Consider the following 18,545-nt stretch of genomic DNA (forward strand, 5'->3'; position numbering starts at 1 on the left):
GAAATATATAAAATTAAATTATGAGTACATATATATAAAATATCATGTTATTTTAGAAAGATGTGATTTATTTAATTTTTCTCCAATTATTTTCGTGGCTAAACTAGTTTTGGATATCCGATCTTGTTTTAGTCATAGTTTCTTCGTTACAACTCCGTTTTCGTTGGTTCAACTTGCCACTTCCTTGGATCGAGTCCTTCTTTAAGAATATGAACTGTAAATACATTAGTTTGTATTCGAAATCACAGGTCATAGGTCAAACTTTGGTGAAACTTATGAAGTTGATCATTTTCCATCATGTAAACAACCTTAAATGATTATTTTTCTAAAAATACTTATACTTTGAGTTAAATCATGAAATTTTTATGTGTTAACATATTCATAGTAAATATCAATTTTCCAGAAAATAAGCCTCCAATTCAAAGTTCAAGATGGTTTTTAATTATCCAACCCAAAACAGCCCCCGGTTGTACTCCGACGACGTAAATTCAGTTTTTAAGGTGTTCTTTGAAAAACCAAGTTTTACCTTGTTAAGTTAGCATATCCTTATGATATATTACAGGTCTTGAAGTATTTTAAAAGTTAAGTTAGAAGGATCTATTTAGTTTGCAAACAAGTTTGAAAATATTCAAACTATGTTCTTGTTGTTAAAATTTTATACCATAAAATAAGATAACTATATATATATGAATCGAATAAGGTTATGAACAAAGTTACTACCTCAAGTTACTTGGACAAGATTGCTGTAAAAGAGGAGTAAAAACCTAGAACCAAAAGAGTGATGGAGTTGGATGAAAGATTGGAAGCAACTTAAGACATAAACTTGAAATGAAAGTTGTATTTTTGTAGTGTTTTTGTTTGATCTTGTTATGGTGGTGTTTAAGGTGATTCTTGAGAGGATTTTTGCTGGAGTTCTTAGAGATACATGAAGCTAGTAAGTATGTGCTCCTAACTAGAGAAGTAATGTGGTAAAAATTGAAAATGGATGGAAGTATTTAAGGTGGTGGTGGTGGCGTGAATGATGAAGATCATGGACAAAATTTATGTTGTAATTTTGTGTAATTAGTCATACTATCATACAAAAGTAATTACCTTATACTTAAGGCATGAACAAGGGCTGGTTGGTGGTGATTTGATGTGTATATACCAATAGTAAATACGTATAGAAGCTAGGTATGATACGAGTATATATACTCTAAATATACGTATAGAAATCTTGTGTAAACGGAACGAGGATTCAAATATAGTTATCTTTTGTGAATATACTTATATTGTTTTATGTATTTAAGTCCTTAAAAAGTGATTAAATACATTACATATACGATATATGTATAAACATTATAGGTTATAAGTATTTATATCAAAAAACGTTACTTAAAGTTATCGTTTTGAAAACTTAAGTTAGTAGTTTCAAAATATACTTATAACTTATTGTTATTAATACAAAATGAGATATTAAAACATCCTTAGATCATGTTAAATATGTATATATACATATATATACACAAACGTATAATTATCATATGTTATATAGTTCGTGATATCATCGGTCAAACTAGACGGTCAAACGTTGTGTAAATCTCTTTTCAAAAACATAAGTCTCAACAATTTGGGTTGCTTATCATGTTGGTAAGGTTTAATTTATGTAAATATTAATCTTATAAGTATAGATCGATCGAAAAAGTCCGGGTCATTAGAGGAAGAAATTTGAATGGAAGGATGAACAAGAGAAAGCGTTTCAGTTATTGAAGAAAAAGCTAACTACGGCACCTATATTGTCATTGCCTGAAGGGAATGATGATTTTGTGATTTATTTTGACGCATCAAAGCAAGGTCCCGATTGTGTATTAATGCAACGAACGAAGGTGATTGCTTATGCGTCTAGACAATTGAAGATTCACGAACAAAATTATACGACGCATGATTTGGAATTAGGCGCGGTTATTTTTGCATTAAAGACTTGGAAGCACTACTTATATGGGGTCAAAAGTATTGTATATACCGACCACAAAAGTCTTCAACACATATTTAATCAGAAACAACTGAACATGAGGCAGCGTAGGTGGATTGAATTGTTGAATGATTACGACTTTGAGATTCGTTACCACCCAGGGAAGGCAAATGTGGTAGCCGACGCCTTGAGTAGAAAGGACAGAGAACTCATTCGAGTAAAATATATGAATATAATGATTCACAATAACCTTACTACTCAAATAAAGGAGGCGCAACAAGGAGTTTTAAAAGAGGGAAATTTAAAGGATGAAATACCCAAAGGATTGGAGAAGCATCTTAATATTCGGGAAGACGGAACCCGATATAGGGCTGAAAGGATTTGGGTACCAAAATTTGGAGATATAAGAGAAATGGTACTTAGAGAAGCTCATAAAACTAGATACTCAATACATCCTGGAACGGGGAAGATGTACAAGGATCTCAAGAAACATTTTTGGTGGCCGGGTATGAAAGCCAATGTTGCTAAATACGTAGGAGAATGTTTGACGTGTTCTAAGGTCAAAGCTGAGCATCAGAAACCATCAGGTCTACTTCAACAACCCGAAATCCCGAAATGGAAATGGGAAAACATTACCATGGATTTCATCACTAAATTGCCAAGGACTTCAAGTGGTTTTGATACTATTTGGGTAATAGTTGATCGTCTCACCAAATCAGCACACTTCCTGCCAATAAGAGAAGATGACAAGATAGATAAGTTAGCATGACTGTATTTGAAGGAAGTCGTCTCCCGACATGGAATACCAATCTCTATTATCTCTGATAGGGATGGCAGATTTATTTCAAGATTCTGGCAGACATTACAGCAAGCATTAGGAACTCGTCTAGACATGAGTACTGCCTATCATCCACAAACTGATGGGCAGAGCGAAAGGAAGATACAAACGCTTGAAGACATGCTACGAGCTTGTGTTATTGATTTCGGAAACAGTTGGGATCGACACCTACCGTTAGCAGAATTTTCCTACAACAACAGTTATCATTCTAGTATTGAGATGGCGCCGTTTGAGGCACTTTATGGTAGAAAGTGCAGGTATCCGATTTGTTGGAATGAAGTGGGGGATAGACAGATTACTGGTCCGGAGATAATACAAGAAACTACCGAGAAAATCATCCAAATTCAACAAAGATTGAAAACCGCCCAGAGTCGACAAAAGAGCTACGCGGACAGTAAAAGAAAAGATATAGAGTTTGAAATTAGAGAAATGGTCATGCTTAAGGTTTCACCTTGGAAAGGCGTTTTTCGATTTGGTAAACGGGAGAAACTAAATCCAAGGTACATTGGACCATTCAAGATTATAGATCGTGTCGAACCAGTAGCTTACCAACTGGAGCTACCTCAACAACTCGCGGCTGTACATAACACTTTCCAAGTCTCAAATTTGAAGAAATGTTTTGCTAAAGAAGACCTCACTATTCCGTTGGACGAAATCCAAATCAATGAAAAACTTCAATTCCTTGAAGAACCCATCGAAATAATGGATCGTGAGGTTAAGAGACTTAAACAAAACAAGATACCGATTGTTAAGTTTCGATGGAATGCTCGTAGAGGACCCGAGTTCACCTGGGAGCGTGAAGATCAGGTGAAGAAGAAATACCCGCATCTATTTCTAGAAGATTCGTCAACACTTTCAACAGCTTAAAATTTCGGGACGAAATTTATTTAACGGGTAGGTACTGTAGTGACCTGAAATTTTCCATGTTTATATATATTAAATGAAATTGATATTTACATGATTAAGTGTTTCCAACATGTTAAGCAATCAAACTTATTAAGACTTGATTAATTGGAATAGGTTTCATATAGACAAATGACCACCCAAGTTGACCGGTGATTCACGAACGTTAAAACTTGTAAAAACTATACGATGACATATATATGGTTATATATATAGTTAACATGATTTTATTATAAGTATGTATCTCATTAGGTATTTTAACAATGAGTTATATACATAAAAATGAGACTATTAAATTAAGAAACTCGAAAACGATATATATAACGATTATCGTTACAACGTCTTACTAGGTACATATGAATCATATTAAGATATTGATACACTTGGTTAATTATGTTAAATGATAAGTAAATATATCATTAAGTGTATTAACAATGAACTACATACGTAAAAATAAGACTACTAACTTAATGATTTTGAAACGAGACATATATGTAACGATTATCGTTGTAACGACATTTAATGTATATAGATCATATTAAGAGATATTCGTACATCATAATATCATGATAATATAATAATTTAAAATCTCATTTGATATTATAAACATTGGGTTAACAACATTTAACAAGATCGTTAACCTAAAGGTTTCAAAACAACATTTACATGTAACGACTAACGATGACTTAACGACTCAGTTAAAATGTATATACATGTAGTGTTTTAATATATATTCATACACTTTTGAAAGACTTTAAGACACTTATCAAAATACTTTTACTTAACAAAAATGCTTACAATTACATCCTCGTTCAGTTTCATCAACAAATCTACTCGTATGCACCCGTATTCGTACTCGTACAAAACATAGCTTTTAGATGTATGTACTATTAGTATATATACTCCAATGATCAGCTCTTAGAAGCCCATGTGAGTCACCTAACACATGTGGGAACCATCATTTGGCAACTAGCATGAAATATCTCATAAAATTACAAAAATATGAGTAATCATTTATGACTTATTTACATGAAAACAAAATTACATATCCTTTATATCTAATCCATACACCAACGACCAAAAACACCTACAAACACTTTCATTCTTCAATTTTCTTCATCTAATTGATCTCTCTCAAGTTCTATCTTCAAGTTCTAAGTGTTCTTCATAAATTCTAAAAGTTCTAGTTTCATAAAATCAAGAATACTTCCAAGATTGCAAGTTTACTTCCAAGTTTTCTAAATCCATTCCAAGTAATCATCCAAGATCAAGAAACCTTTGTTACTTACAGTAGGTTATCTTTCTAATATAAGGTAATAATCATATTCAAACTTTAATTCAATTTCTATAACTATAACAATCTTATTTCGAGTGGAAATCTTACTTGAAATTGTTTTCGTGTCATGATTCTGCTTCAAGAACTTTCAAGCCATCCAAGGATCCTTTAAAGCTAGATCCATTTTTCTCATTCCAGTAGGTTTATCCAAGGAACTTGAGGTAGTAATGATGTTCATAACATCATTCGATTCATACATAAAAAGCTGTCTTATTCAACGTTATAAACTTGTAATCACTAGAACATAGTTTAGTTAATTCTAAACTTGTTCGCAAATAAAGTTAATCCTTATAACTAGACTTTTAAAATCAACTAAACACATGTTCTATATCTATATGATATGCAAACTTAATGATTTAAAACTTGAAACACGATAAACACCATAAAACTGGATATACGCCGTCGTAGTAAAACCGGGGGCTGTTTTGGTTGGGATAATTAAAAGCTAAGAAGAACTTTGATTTAAAATCTATACTTCTGGAAAAATGATTTTTATTATGCACATGAAACTATATCCAAAAATCATGGTTAAACTCAAAGTGAAAGTATGTTTTTCAAAATGGTCATCAAGATGTCGTTCTTTCGACGGAAATGACTACCTCTTTCAAAAACGACTTGTAACTTGTATTTCCGACTATAAACTTATACTTTTTTTATTTAGATTCATAAAGTTAAGTTTAATACGAAACCGTGGCCACTGGAATCACTCAAAACGGATTAGAAATGAAGAAATGGCGAGTAAAACAAGATTGATAAAAACTACTCATTTTACCTACGTGAAAGTTAGTAATAAATCTATTCCAACCATAACCTAATCAACTTATATTGTATATTATGTAATCTTGAGATACCATAGACACGTATACAATGTTTTGAACTATCATGTCGATCCATCTATATATATATATTGCGGAACAACCATAGACACTCTATATGTGAATGTTGGAGTTAGCTATACAGGGTTGAGGTTGATTCCAATATATATATATAGTTTGAGTTGTGATCAATACTGAGATACGTATACACTGGGTCGTGGATTGATTCAAGATAATATTTATCAATTTATTTCTGTACATCTAACTGTGGATAACTAGTTGTAGGTTACTAACGAGGACAGCTGACTTAATAAACTTAAAACATCAAAATGTATTAAAAGTATTGTAAATATATTTTGAACATACTTTGATATATATGTATATATTCTTATAGGTTCGTGAATCAACCAGTGGCCAAGTCTTACTTCCCGACGAAGTAAAAATCTGTGAAAGTGAGTTATAGTCCCACTTTTAAACCTTTATTTATGAAATAAAGGTTATAGTTTGGTTTAAAAATGAATGCAGTCTTTTGTAAAAACGTCTCATATAGAGGTCAAAACCCCGCAACGAAATCAATTAATATGGAACGTTTTTAATCAATAAGAATGGGACATTTCGAAATAGTTCGTGAAACCATTCTGAAGTCCATTTAAATATTAGTATTGAAACCATTTTACTCGTTCTTACTAGGTTTCACATGCCATTTTATACAAAAACACATTTACTGTCAAACCGCTTCAACCGAACAATTTCATCTAGACCGGTTCATTCAGAAAATTTAGAAAAAATAAGAGTATTTTGACAGAAAAATTCATGAAAAGTCTATTTATTTCACACACTAAAATGAGTAGTTTTACGCGAGATTTAATATCTGGGAAAGTAAAATTAAAACTGTAAAAAAATATTCTTGTTGAAAGCATTGAATCAATTCGAGAAACCAATGAAATAATTAAAGAAATAATACATGAAATAGTTAGTGAAACCATTCTGACGTCCATTTAAATATTAGTTTTGAGCCAATTTTACTCGTTCTTACTTGGATTCATATACCATTTTATACAAAAACACATTCACTGTCAAACCGCTTCAACCGAACAATTTCATCTAGACCGGTTCATTCAGAAAATTTAGAAAAAATAAGAGTATTTTGACAGAAATATTTATGAAAAGTCTATTTATTTCACACACTAAAATGAGTACTTTTACGCGAGATTTAATATCTAGGAAAGTAAAATTAAAACTGTAAAAAAATATTCTTGTTGAAAGCATTGAATCAATTTTATACAAAAACACATTCACAGTCAAAACGCTTCAACCAAACAATTTCATCTAGACCGGTTCATTCAGAAAATTTAGAAAAAATAAGAGTATTTTGACAGAAAAATTCATGAAAAGTCTATTAATTTCACACACTAAAATGAGTAGTTTTACGCGAGATTTAATATCTGGGAAAGTAAAATTAAAACTGTAAAAAAATATTCTCGTTAAAAGCATTGAATCAATTCGAGAAACTAATTAATTATTATAGAAATAATAAATAAAATAATTCGTGAAACCATTCTGACGTCCATTTAAATATTAGTATTGAGCCAATATTACTCGTTCTTACTAGGTTTCACATACCATTTTATACAAAAACACATTCACATTTAAACCGCTTCAACCAAACAATTTCATCTTGACCGGTTCATTGAGAAAATTTAGAAAAAATAAGAGTATTTTGACAGAAAAATTCATGAAAAGTCTATTTATTTCACACACTAAAATGAGTACTTTTATGCGAGATTTAATATCTGGGAAAGTAAAATTAAAACTGTAAAAAAATATTCTTGTTGAAAGCATTGAATCAATTCAAGAAACCAATGAAATAATTAAAGAAATAATACATGAAATAGTTCGTGAAACCATTCTGAAGTCCATTTAAATATTAGTATTGAACCAATTTTACTCGTTCTTACTAGGTTTCACATACCATTTTATACAAAAACACATTTACTGTCAAACTGCTTCAACCGAACAATTTCATCTAGAACGGTTCATTCAGAAAATTTAGAACAAATAAGCGTATTTTGACAGAAAAATTCATGAAAAGTCTATTTATTTCACACACTAAAATGAGTAGTTTTACGCGAGATTTAATATCTGGGAAAGTAAAATTAAAACTGTAAAAAAATATTCTTGTTGAAAGCATTGAATCAATTCGAGAAACCAATGAAATAATTAAAGAAATAATACATGAAATAGTTCGTGAAACCATTCTGAAGTCCATTTAAATATTAGTATTTAACCAATTTTACTCGTTCTTACTAGGTTTCACATACCATTTTCTACAAAAACACATTTACTGTGAAACCGCTTCAACCGAACAATTTCATCTAGACCGGTTCATTCAGAAAATTTAGAACAAATAAGAGTATTTTGACAGAAAAATTCATGAAAAGTCTATTCATTTCACACACTAAAATGAGTAGTTTTACGCGAGATTTAATATCTGGGAAAGTAAAATTAAAACTGTAAAAAAATATTCTCATTAAAAGCATTGAATCAATTCGAGAAACCAATTAATTATTATAGAAATAATAAATAAAATAATTCGTGAAACCATTCTGACGTCCATTTAAATATTAGTATTGAGCCAATATTACTCGTTCTTACTAGGTTTCACATACCATTTTATACAAAAACACATTCACATTTAAACCGCTTCAACCAAACAATTTCATCTTGACCGGTTCATTGAGAAAATTTAGAAAAAATAAGAGTATTTTGACAGAAAAATTCATGAAAAGTCTATTTATTTCACACACTAAAATGAGTACTTTTATGCAAGATTTAATATCTGGGAAAGTAAAATTAAAACTGTAAAAAAATATTCTTGTTGAAAGCATTGAATCAATTCGAGAAACCAATGAAATAATTAAAGAAATAATACATGAAATAGTTCGTAAAACCATTCTGATGTCTATTTAAATATTAGTATTGAGCCAATTTTACTCATTCTTACTTGGTTTCACATACCATTTTATACAAAAACACATTTACTGTCAAACCGCTTCAACCGAACAATTTCATCTAGACCGGTTCATTCAGAAAATTTAGAACAAATAAGAGTATTTTGACAGAAAAATTCATGAAGAGTCTATTTATTTCACACACTAAAATGAGTAGTTTTACGCGAGATTTAATATCTGGGAAAGTAAAATTAAAACTGTAAAAAAGTATTATCGTTAAAAGCATTGAATCAATTCGAGAAACTAATTAATTATTATAGAAATAATAAATAAAATAATTCGTGAAACCATTCTGTGACGACCCCGTCAAAACACTTAACGGATCCGTCAGTTGGTCCCATAGCTTGATCGGACTTAAATGAATTAAATAAACAAAGTTGCATTCTTTTATTTCAAAATGTTACCCAAAAAGGAAACAAACCAAATTAAGTAGTTTGAAAACCAACCAACCATAATATTAAACCAAAAGTTGACACTAAACATTGCCAACAAACCCACAATTTAAATTATCCAAAAATAGAATGCAAACTTAAGTTTCATAAATAGTTTCATAAAATCTGCCCAAATGCATGCAGACTCTTCTAACGACAGCGGAAGCATCAAATAACTCAAGTACCTGTGAAAACATGCAAGTAAACTGTCAACACAAAGGTTGAGTGAATTATAGGTTTAAATAAATAAGTAAACTTTAGACCACAAGATTTAAAAATGTTAGAAAACATTAAACATTATTCCATTATCAATGAGCCACCTGGTAACCACTTAACCCTTTATTTACCCTTGCCAAACACAATAAAAATATACACTTGGACAGTGTATCTACAACAAATTACGAAGTACTAAACATTCCGATTATAAATTGCTAGCGCGACTAGCTCGAAATGGGGTTGTCAAACCCGATAGATCTATCCGTAGGATTCGCGTTCACCGGTAGAAACCAATGATTACAGTTACCAGACTAGGGAATATTTTTGTCCAACTCACAATGAATAATTAAATTTAACTGTTACTTGTGTCTAAACGTAAATAAAAATCTGCATGTAATCACATCCCAAAAATATACTTTGAAAAGTATGTAAAAACGGGACTATAACTCACCTTAAATAGCAACTGAAGAAATCTCACAAACAAGCGAACAGCAAGTAAAGTAAAGTGATCAAGAAAGATCACAACGCCGACCTATAAATAAAGCAGGTCGAAATAAATAACTAACTTAGGCCAAGTCTTAGTATGATAGCTATTGTACATGTTGCAAGTAGGCATAGAACATTACTCAGCAAGCATCGGTTTGATTGGAACAGCATAAGGACACACACTTTCTATTTTTAGAAAGTTTCTATTTTTAGCAGGTTTCCATTTTTGGAAAGTTTTCTATTTTAGGAAAGTTTCTATTTTTGGAAAGTTTCTATTTTTGGAAAGTTTCTATTTTTGGAAAGTTTCTATTTTTGGAAAGTTTCCAAATTTAGAAAGTTCTATTTTTAGAAAGTTTTGAAGTTAGGAAAGTTTCCTTATTTAGAAAGTCAACAGAAGTCAACTGAAAGTCAAAGTCAACCGAAAGTCAACTCAAAAGTCAACCTTGGTCAAACCTAGTCAACATTAATTTTAAAAGTGTAAGTTATAATAATAACATAGGTTATAATGTTATTTAAAGTCAAAAGTGTATAATAATGTCTTAACATAAGTTTAATTAAATAAAATGAATTATTAAAGTTAATATAAGTTGAAATGTTATAATTAGTATAACATAAGTATTTAATTAATTAATTAAATATCAATCATAATATAAATATTATTAATTTATAATAATTTTTAAATCATATCATAAGTATTATTAATTAATAATGAATTATGAATCATATCATAAGTTTCTAATTAAAATTATTAAATCATAAGTATTTAATAATTAAGTCATAATTAAATAATAATTAAGTCTTATAATAATTAAATACTTATTTAATATTTATTATAAGTCTTTTAATAATTTCTCAAAAACAAAATTTAATACTTATCATAAGTATTTTCCCTTTAATAATAAAAGTATTACTAATCATAAGTTTAATTAAAATGTTAATTAAATTATAATTAATAATTAAATGATATAATAAATATTTATATCATATGTTTTAAATAATAATAATTACTTATTTTATCTTAAGTAATTAATTAATAATGAATTCCATAAATTTTATCATAAGTTTAATCATTAACCATAAGTTTTAAGTTTAAAAGTTCGCCGGGTCGTATCTTGAGCCCCGGGTGTCGGTTTCGGGCAAGCCACATATGCAACTTCACCTACTCAAACCACCCGACACAATTATGAACTCAAGAACACTCCAAGAACAGTCCCTAGGTCATGGATATCAGCCATGACATCAATTGGGGAAATCATTTTACTCAAAACAGTAATTCGGGCGAAACGGGTGAACCGTGGCTCGGATTTAGGTGACCCGAACATGAATATTCGTCTCACCATCAGTCCTAAACAAATGAGGCACCCTAAAGACACCAAGGATGGTCACAAAGTCGGACCCAACCTTGTTCATGCCAAGAACACCTTTCAATCTTTAACAAAAACCAAATTAAGCATATCTAGGGCTCCGGGAATCGAAACGACATGAATCCGGAGTCTAAAATTAATGTCTTGATGAGAGGAACTCATTTATGTACTTTATTTTAACATTCATATCAGTTATATAGTCAGAATATACGAATCAAACTGCTGTCCAAAATTTACAAACCGAAATCATACGCAAACGAGTAATTCTACGCATCCAAACAACATTACAACAACTAATATACATCATACTAATAATATAAACTCAAAATACAGAAAAATAAATAAAAATGAAAAGTTCTAGGGTTAGGGTTTATACCCAAATCGAGAATCAACGAGTATGATCGCGTAGAGAACGAAGAGAGGAACGCGTTGGTACTAATTACTCCTTGATCCAAGTTACAATTTTAGATGATGATGGTGATGTTGGTGGTGGATGGTGACGGCACAAAGGGAGAGGGGGGAGAGGGTTTGAGAGAAAAAAATAGAATTTAGGTTTTTGGTATTTTTGATGAATTACAAAATAATTACAAAATGAAAAATCAAGGGAGTATTACTCCCTCCCATTGATTCGGCCGATGGGTTGAGTGGGGTGGGTCCCACTTGGCCCATCTTTGTTAAATGTGGATTTCCTGATGGCCCGAAAGCCCGAACGAAACCCGAAACGCGAAAACACGCTTACGCGATTAAAAATCCGGAAAGATAACGAACGCGCGACGAAAAATAAATATAAATACACCTACTAATAATATGACCTTAAAATATCATATTTAAAATATTTAGGATTTAAAAATCCCGAAAGCTCGATCGTTGGTTTAAAAACCGAAAAGATTTGCCGGATGGAAATCCGCGGAACGTAGAAACGTATAATTTAAAATATGAATACATATATCCACATAACACATAATAATTATTATATATATATTATTACAAAAATAATAATATAGGTCATGGAAATGACGTGGCACACTAACAGTTAACGGTCGTTAAATAATTAACGGAAAAAGATAACGGAAAAAGTAGGGTCGTGACAGTACCTCCCCGTTACGGAAATTTCGTCCCGAAATTTAAGCAGGCGCAGGGGTTGACTCGGCGTCTGAGAACAAATGCGGATACTTCTGCTTCATTTGGTCTTCACGCTCCCAAGTGAATTCGGGACCGCGTCTAGCGTTCCATCGGACCCGAACAATAGGAATTCTGCTCTGTTTAAGAGTCTTAACCTCTCGGTCCATGATCTCAACTGGCTCCTCAATAAAATGCAATTGCTTGTCAACCTGAAGTTCCTCCAAAGGAATAGTCTGATCAAATTCAGCCAAACACTTCTTTAAGTTCGAAATATGGAAAACATCGTGAACAGCACTGAGTTCTTGTGGCAACTTCAAACGATAAGCCACCGGTCCAACTCTTTCAATGATCTCAAACGGTCCCACAAAACGAGGACTTAACTTCCCTCTTTTACCAAAACGAATAACACCCTTCCAAGGCGAAACTTTTAACATAACACGATCACCAACTTGAAATTCAACATCTTTCCTTCCTTTGTCGGCATAACTCTTTTGCCGACTTCTAGCAGTTCTCAACCTTTCTTTAATTTGAACAATCTTCTCAGTAGTCTCGTGAATAATCTCTGGACCTGTAAGTTGAGCATCCCCAACCTCATTCCAACAAATAGGAGATCTACATTTCCTACCGTACAAAGCTTCAAACGGTGCGGCTTTAATACTTGCGTGGTAGCTGTTGTTATAAGAAAACTCAGCTAACGGCAAATACCTATCCCACCCATTTCCAAAATCAATTACACAAGCTCGCAACATATCTTCTAATGTCTGAATGGTCCTCTCACTTTGACCATCCGTTTGAGGATGATAAGCGGTGCTCATATCCAATCTAGTGCCCAAGGCTTCTTGCAACGATTGCCAAAATCTCGATACAAATCGACTATCTCTGTCGGAAATTATAGAAACGGGAACACCATGCCTCGAAACAATCTCTTTCAAATACAAACGGGTGAGTTTCTCCATGGAATCGGTTTCCCTAATCGGCAAAAAGTGAGCCGACTTAGTGAGTCGATCTACAATCACCCAAATCGCATCGTAGCCACCCGAAACTCTTGGTAACTTAGTGATAAAATCCATAGTGATACCTTCCCACTTCCACTCGGGAATTTCTGGTTGTACCAACAATCCGGACGGTTTTTGATGTTCAGCTTTGACCTTAGAACAGGTCAAACACTTAGCCACATACGTAGCCACATCACCTTTCAAATTTGGCCACCAATACAGCTCCTTAAGATCATGGTACATCTTCCCTGAACCAGGATGAATAGAGTACCTAGACTTATGAGCCTCATCCAAAACAAGTTGTCGCAGTTCGCCAAACTTCGGAACCCAAAGACGTCCTACAAAGTACCTAGTACCATCTGCTCGAATCTCAAATTTCTTAGCCATACCTCTTACGTTCTCTTTCACAAAATTCTCTTCCTTTAAGGCTTCTTGTTGTGCCTCAAGAATCTGCCTTGCGAGGTTTGATCTAACTGTCATATTCAAGGCCCTAACCCTGCGAGGTTCAGTCCTTTCTTTACGACTCAATGCATCAGCCACAACATTGGCCTTACCCGGGTGATACAAAAGGTCACAATCATAATCATTCAACGTCTCAATCCATCTTCGTTGTCTCATGTTCAACTGTTTCTGATCGAGGATATGTTGAAGACTTTTGTGATCTGTGTACACAGTACTCTTGATATAACGGTCCGTTCCTAATCCATTCGGACAACGTCCATATTGATTACAAACGAATTATAATAGTTGATAACATCGCGAGGTATTTGACCTCTATATGATACATTTTACAAACGTTGCATTTATTCTTAAAAAGACAATCTATCATTACATCAAAATTGATATGTTCGTCTAACATTTCACAATATCCAAATGACTTAATATTAGCCCTTAATGATCTTCAATGACTCGAATGCAACGTTCTTGTATCATGGCTTAAATGGTCCCAACTAGTATCCTTAATATGAGCTAATGCACAGCGGAAGTCTTAATTCGTACCTGAGAATAAACATGCTTTAAAGTGTCAACCAAAAGGTTGGTGAGTTCATAGGTTTAACATAACAACAGTTATCAGAAATTTCAATAGACCACAAGATTTCATAGTTATAAATATCTGTACACTCGCAAGTGTATAAAAGCATTCTAAGTGGTTGAGCACTTGGTAACCATACTTAACATTTAATCACGTCGCATATTCCCTTTAATATGAAATCTCACTACACTGTACCGAGTGTAGTCACAAAACGAAGTACTGTGCAACCGTTGAATACTGGTCGTCCAGCCCGGTTGGGGTTGTCAGGCCCGATAGATCTATCAACAGGATTCGCGTTTACAATACCGCTGTAAATATTAGTTACCAAGCTACAGGGAAGTATGCCAGTGGTACAACTCAACGTAGAATGTATTTTAAGTACTTGTGTCTATTTCGTAAACATTTATAAAAGCATCGCATGTATTCTCAGTCCCAAAAATATATATATTGCAAAAGCAATTAAAAAGGGAGCAAATGAAACTCACCAATTGTATTTTGTAGTAAAAATACATATAACATCATTGATAACTTATAAGGTTGGCCTTCGATTCACGAACCTAATTAATTATATATTTATATATCGATTAATATCTAATTAACAAATAAAATCAAATTATAGTGTACCAATCCTAATGCTCGAGACTAATCTACAAAAGTTAAAAAGGTTGTATTTGACTCAAAATAATTTCCCAAAAATTTGTACATGCTTAAATATTATTGTTTTTACATTTTAAAATATTTTTACAAAATTTATCAATATATTTCTTTTAATAGAATTTTATATAAATATATTAAATAATAAAAAAAATGGCATTTTTTTTTTATAATAACTACATTATTTTTATTTAAAACACTACTTTTAATGAATATGTTAATTTTAATAATAATAATTTAATAGTTTTAACAATAATAATAATCAAAATACTAATTTGTTAAAAATATGATTTGTTTTCATTTATCAAAAATAATCATAGCAATTATAGTAATAACATCTCTAAAAATTACTTTTAAATAAAAATGATATTTTTAACGTTGTTGATAATAATCTAATAATTTTAATAACAAATGCGATCAACATAATAGTTTGAAAATTTTAATAAGAATATTAATAAAATCGTAACTATAATAATTCAATAATAATATTGTTGATGATAACGTAAAAATAAAATATTCATTTTTATTAATTTGTACGAAAGTTCAATTGGCTATAACTTCAAATCTGTCCGTCGAATTTATTCGACATCTAAATGAAAAGTTTATAGTTTTTCGCCACCTTTCCAAAAACATATTATTCATATACCTTATCTTAACCGCAAAAGTAACTAATTCAGATTCTATCCTAAATATATTTTAACAAAAATAGATATAAAAATGTACACGATCCTAACCTCTCGAGCACTAGTCAGGGATACACTAAAAGTAAATTAAAAGTTAAGTTTAAAGTGCTCACGTATCAATATTGAGATTCAATATTGCAGGATATTATTCAGACGCAACGGAGATGACAAACACTAGTTTGTCTCACGAGCAAAACCCCCGATCCATACCCATTACTTCCATAATTTGACCCATAATCTTCTTAGTTTTATCCCACTCATAATCTTGTTTTGAAAATATTTGGGCAGAACCCCGTCATAGAATTATTAACACTCATAACACTTACTACTAATAAGATCATCATAATATTGATTTTGATAATATAAATCATAATATAATTAGTAGTATAGTTAATAATAAAAGTAGATATTATGATAAATTTTAGATAGATAAGTAGAAAGAAAATAGAAAAAGAAAGAGAAATAAAAGAAATAAATATGGAGTACTCATGTGTTTGTGTAAGTGTGCGTGTGTGATATATATATACATATATATTTAATATAATAATATAAATATAATATAATAATTAAAATAAAGTAATAATAAAATAATATAATAATATAAAATTTTTAAAACGTGTAAAATAAATAATATATAATAATTCAATTTTAAATCTTACGAATCTTTAGAATTTAAAAAGTTGTATTTCTCAAATACTTTAGGGGTATATTATGTAACTTATAATTAATAATTTCTATCATGTCATTTTCATGTGAATAGTAAATTAATTAATTTCATTTCATTTACTATTTATATAAATAGTAAATGAATTAATTTCGGTTCAACTATTTAAGCTATACATTGTTGTACGTTGTGCTTTACAAATTGTACATTTTTAATTTAACTTCGTTTCTTAAAAAAAATTACAAAAGTTATATCATAAAAATAAAATGACTTAATACGTAAAATTTTAATTTGAAATAGCATTGTTTAAGAAAGTAAATCGTATATATAAATCATGACGGTTTCGAGTTTTAAATTATAGGTTGTTCGTGAATCGTCAGGCAGGGTAAAAGGGTAACTAATCTTTCAGATATAGATTTCAGATTTTCTAGACTCAACATTGAGGTTTTTGCTTATCGTGTCGGATACATAAAGAGTTTAAGGTTTAAATTTGGTCGAAATTTCCGGGTCGTTACAGTACCCACCTGTTAAAGAAATTTCGTCCCCGAAATTTGGTAGAGGTTGTTATAGATAACAATGGAAATGTTTTCATGACGATTATGAGATGAAAATGAAGTTTTATCATTTTTGATAGATATGGATAAAACATTTCGATCATGTGAAGCGTACGAGCGAAGCTATTACAAAAGAGAGTGAAATGATTAAATATAGAATTGTTGTAACCGATGACGTGATTATGATCGATTTCCGGAATTTAAGGGTTTTGAGGAAAATCTTAGGTAATAAGATTTAGTTTTTGCGGCGATCATGATCTTCTTTGATTTAACGCAGCAATCTGTTTTGATTTCTTTGTCGAATATTTCACTATAAATTTACCTCCTTCCCTTTCTTACTTCCCACATCTTCTATTCTTTCTCTTTAGTTCCTACTTTAAGACATTCGCTAAAATGCTCCATCCCATTCTAATCCTTGTTATATTTCTAACTTTCATATCTTTCATTCTTCTTTTTCATCTATCACCAGAAGAATCTATTCTCTTTTATCCTTTCCTTGGAATTATAATGTTTTTAATTCTCCCGTGCCTTTACGTTGCCATACGTATTGATATGCACGGTTTGTAGTTTCAGGGTTGTTGTTAGGTTTTATATCTTCCCTTATATTTCGATGTTCCTACTCCTATCCCTTAAAATCATTGTCATCCACAGTTAATGCTCTCTCTTATTTGTTGTGGTTTATGTTCCCATTTCTATTCTGGTGTTTTGTCCCTACGTTTCTTCTTCCCGTCCTCGAACCAAGCGATTTGGAATGAATATAACTAATGCTATCAGAAAGAAATGGTAATGGCACGATTTTGATTGGTCAAATTACCAGGATATTTTGGAAAATTAGAACTATCAGGGTGATACGTTCTAATATGTTTGGAGATTGGATAGAATGTAAGAGCCGTGTAACATGGCACATGATGATGGTACTGTGAATCATCATGCTTCATTAGAAACTTAACATGACTTACTGTAATATAATGAAGTCGATCAAGTTTCATTATTTTATATTAATTCATGCATCAGTTCCCAACACTACTTCAAAACATTCATATTTTAAACTCGGAGGTTTCAGAAGTTAGAAACTAACACAGTTTCTTTTATGTTGTAATGCAGATGTTACGGGGAGATAAATGATCGCAGATAGGAATAGTTGTGGAAATATCTCCAGAGATATGGAGAATATGTATAACGAAAGATATGAAGATATCTTATAATATCTAAGATAAGATGATGATGAAGAATATCATCTTGAAAAGTTTAAAAATAAGGAGTAGAGTTCTTACTAACGGTTTCAGCAGACGCTGGATCATTTGGATCCTTTAAAGACAGGTTCCGTTTTCACCATTTGTTTACGGCCTCCTTCATACTTTGCTCAATCCGTTTTCCAGTTCCAAACCTTCTCTTTTTCTCAGCTTTACCACCTTACTATTCTTTGTCATCAAACTTTTGACTGTTAAAGTCGTTTATGATCTTTGCTGCTTTATCAGCATTTTAAGAA

The sequence above is a fragment of the Rutidosis leptorrhynchoides genome, chromosome 5 (assembly GCF_046630445.1).
Source record: "Rutidosis leptorrhynchoides isolate AG116_Rl617_1_P2 chromosome 5, CSIRO_AGI_Rlap_v1, whole genome shotgun sequence".
In the NCBI taxonomy this organism is placed as follows: Eukaryota; Viridiplantae; Streptophyta; class Magnoliopsida; order Asterales; family Asteraceae; genus Rutidosis; species Rutidosis leptorrhynchoides.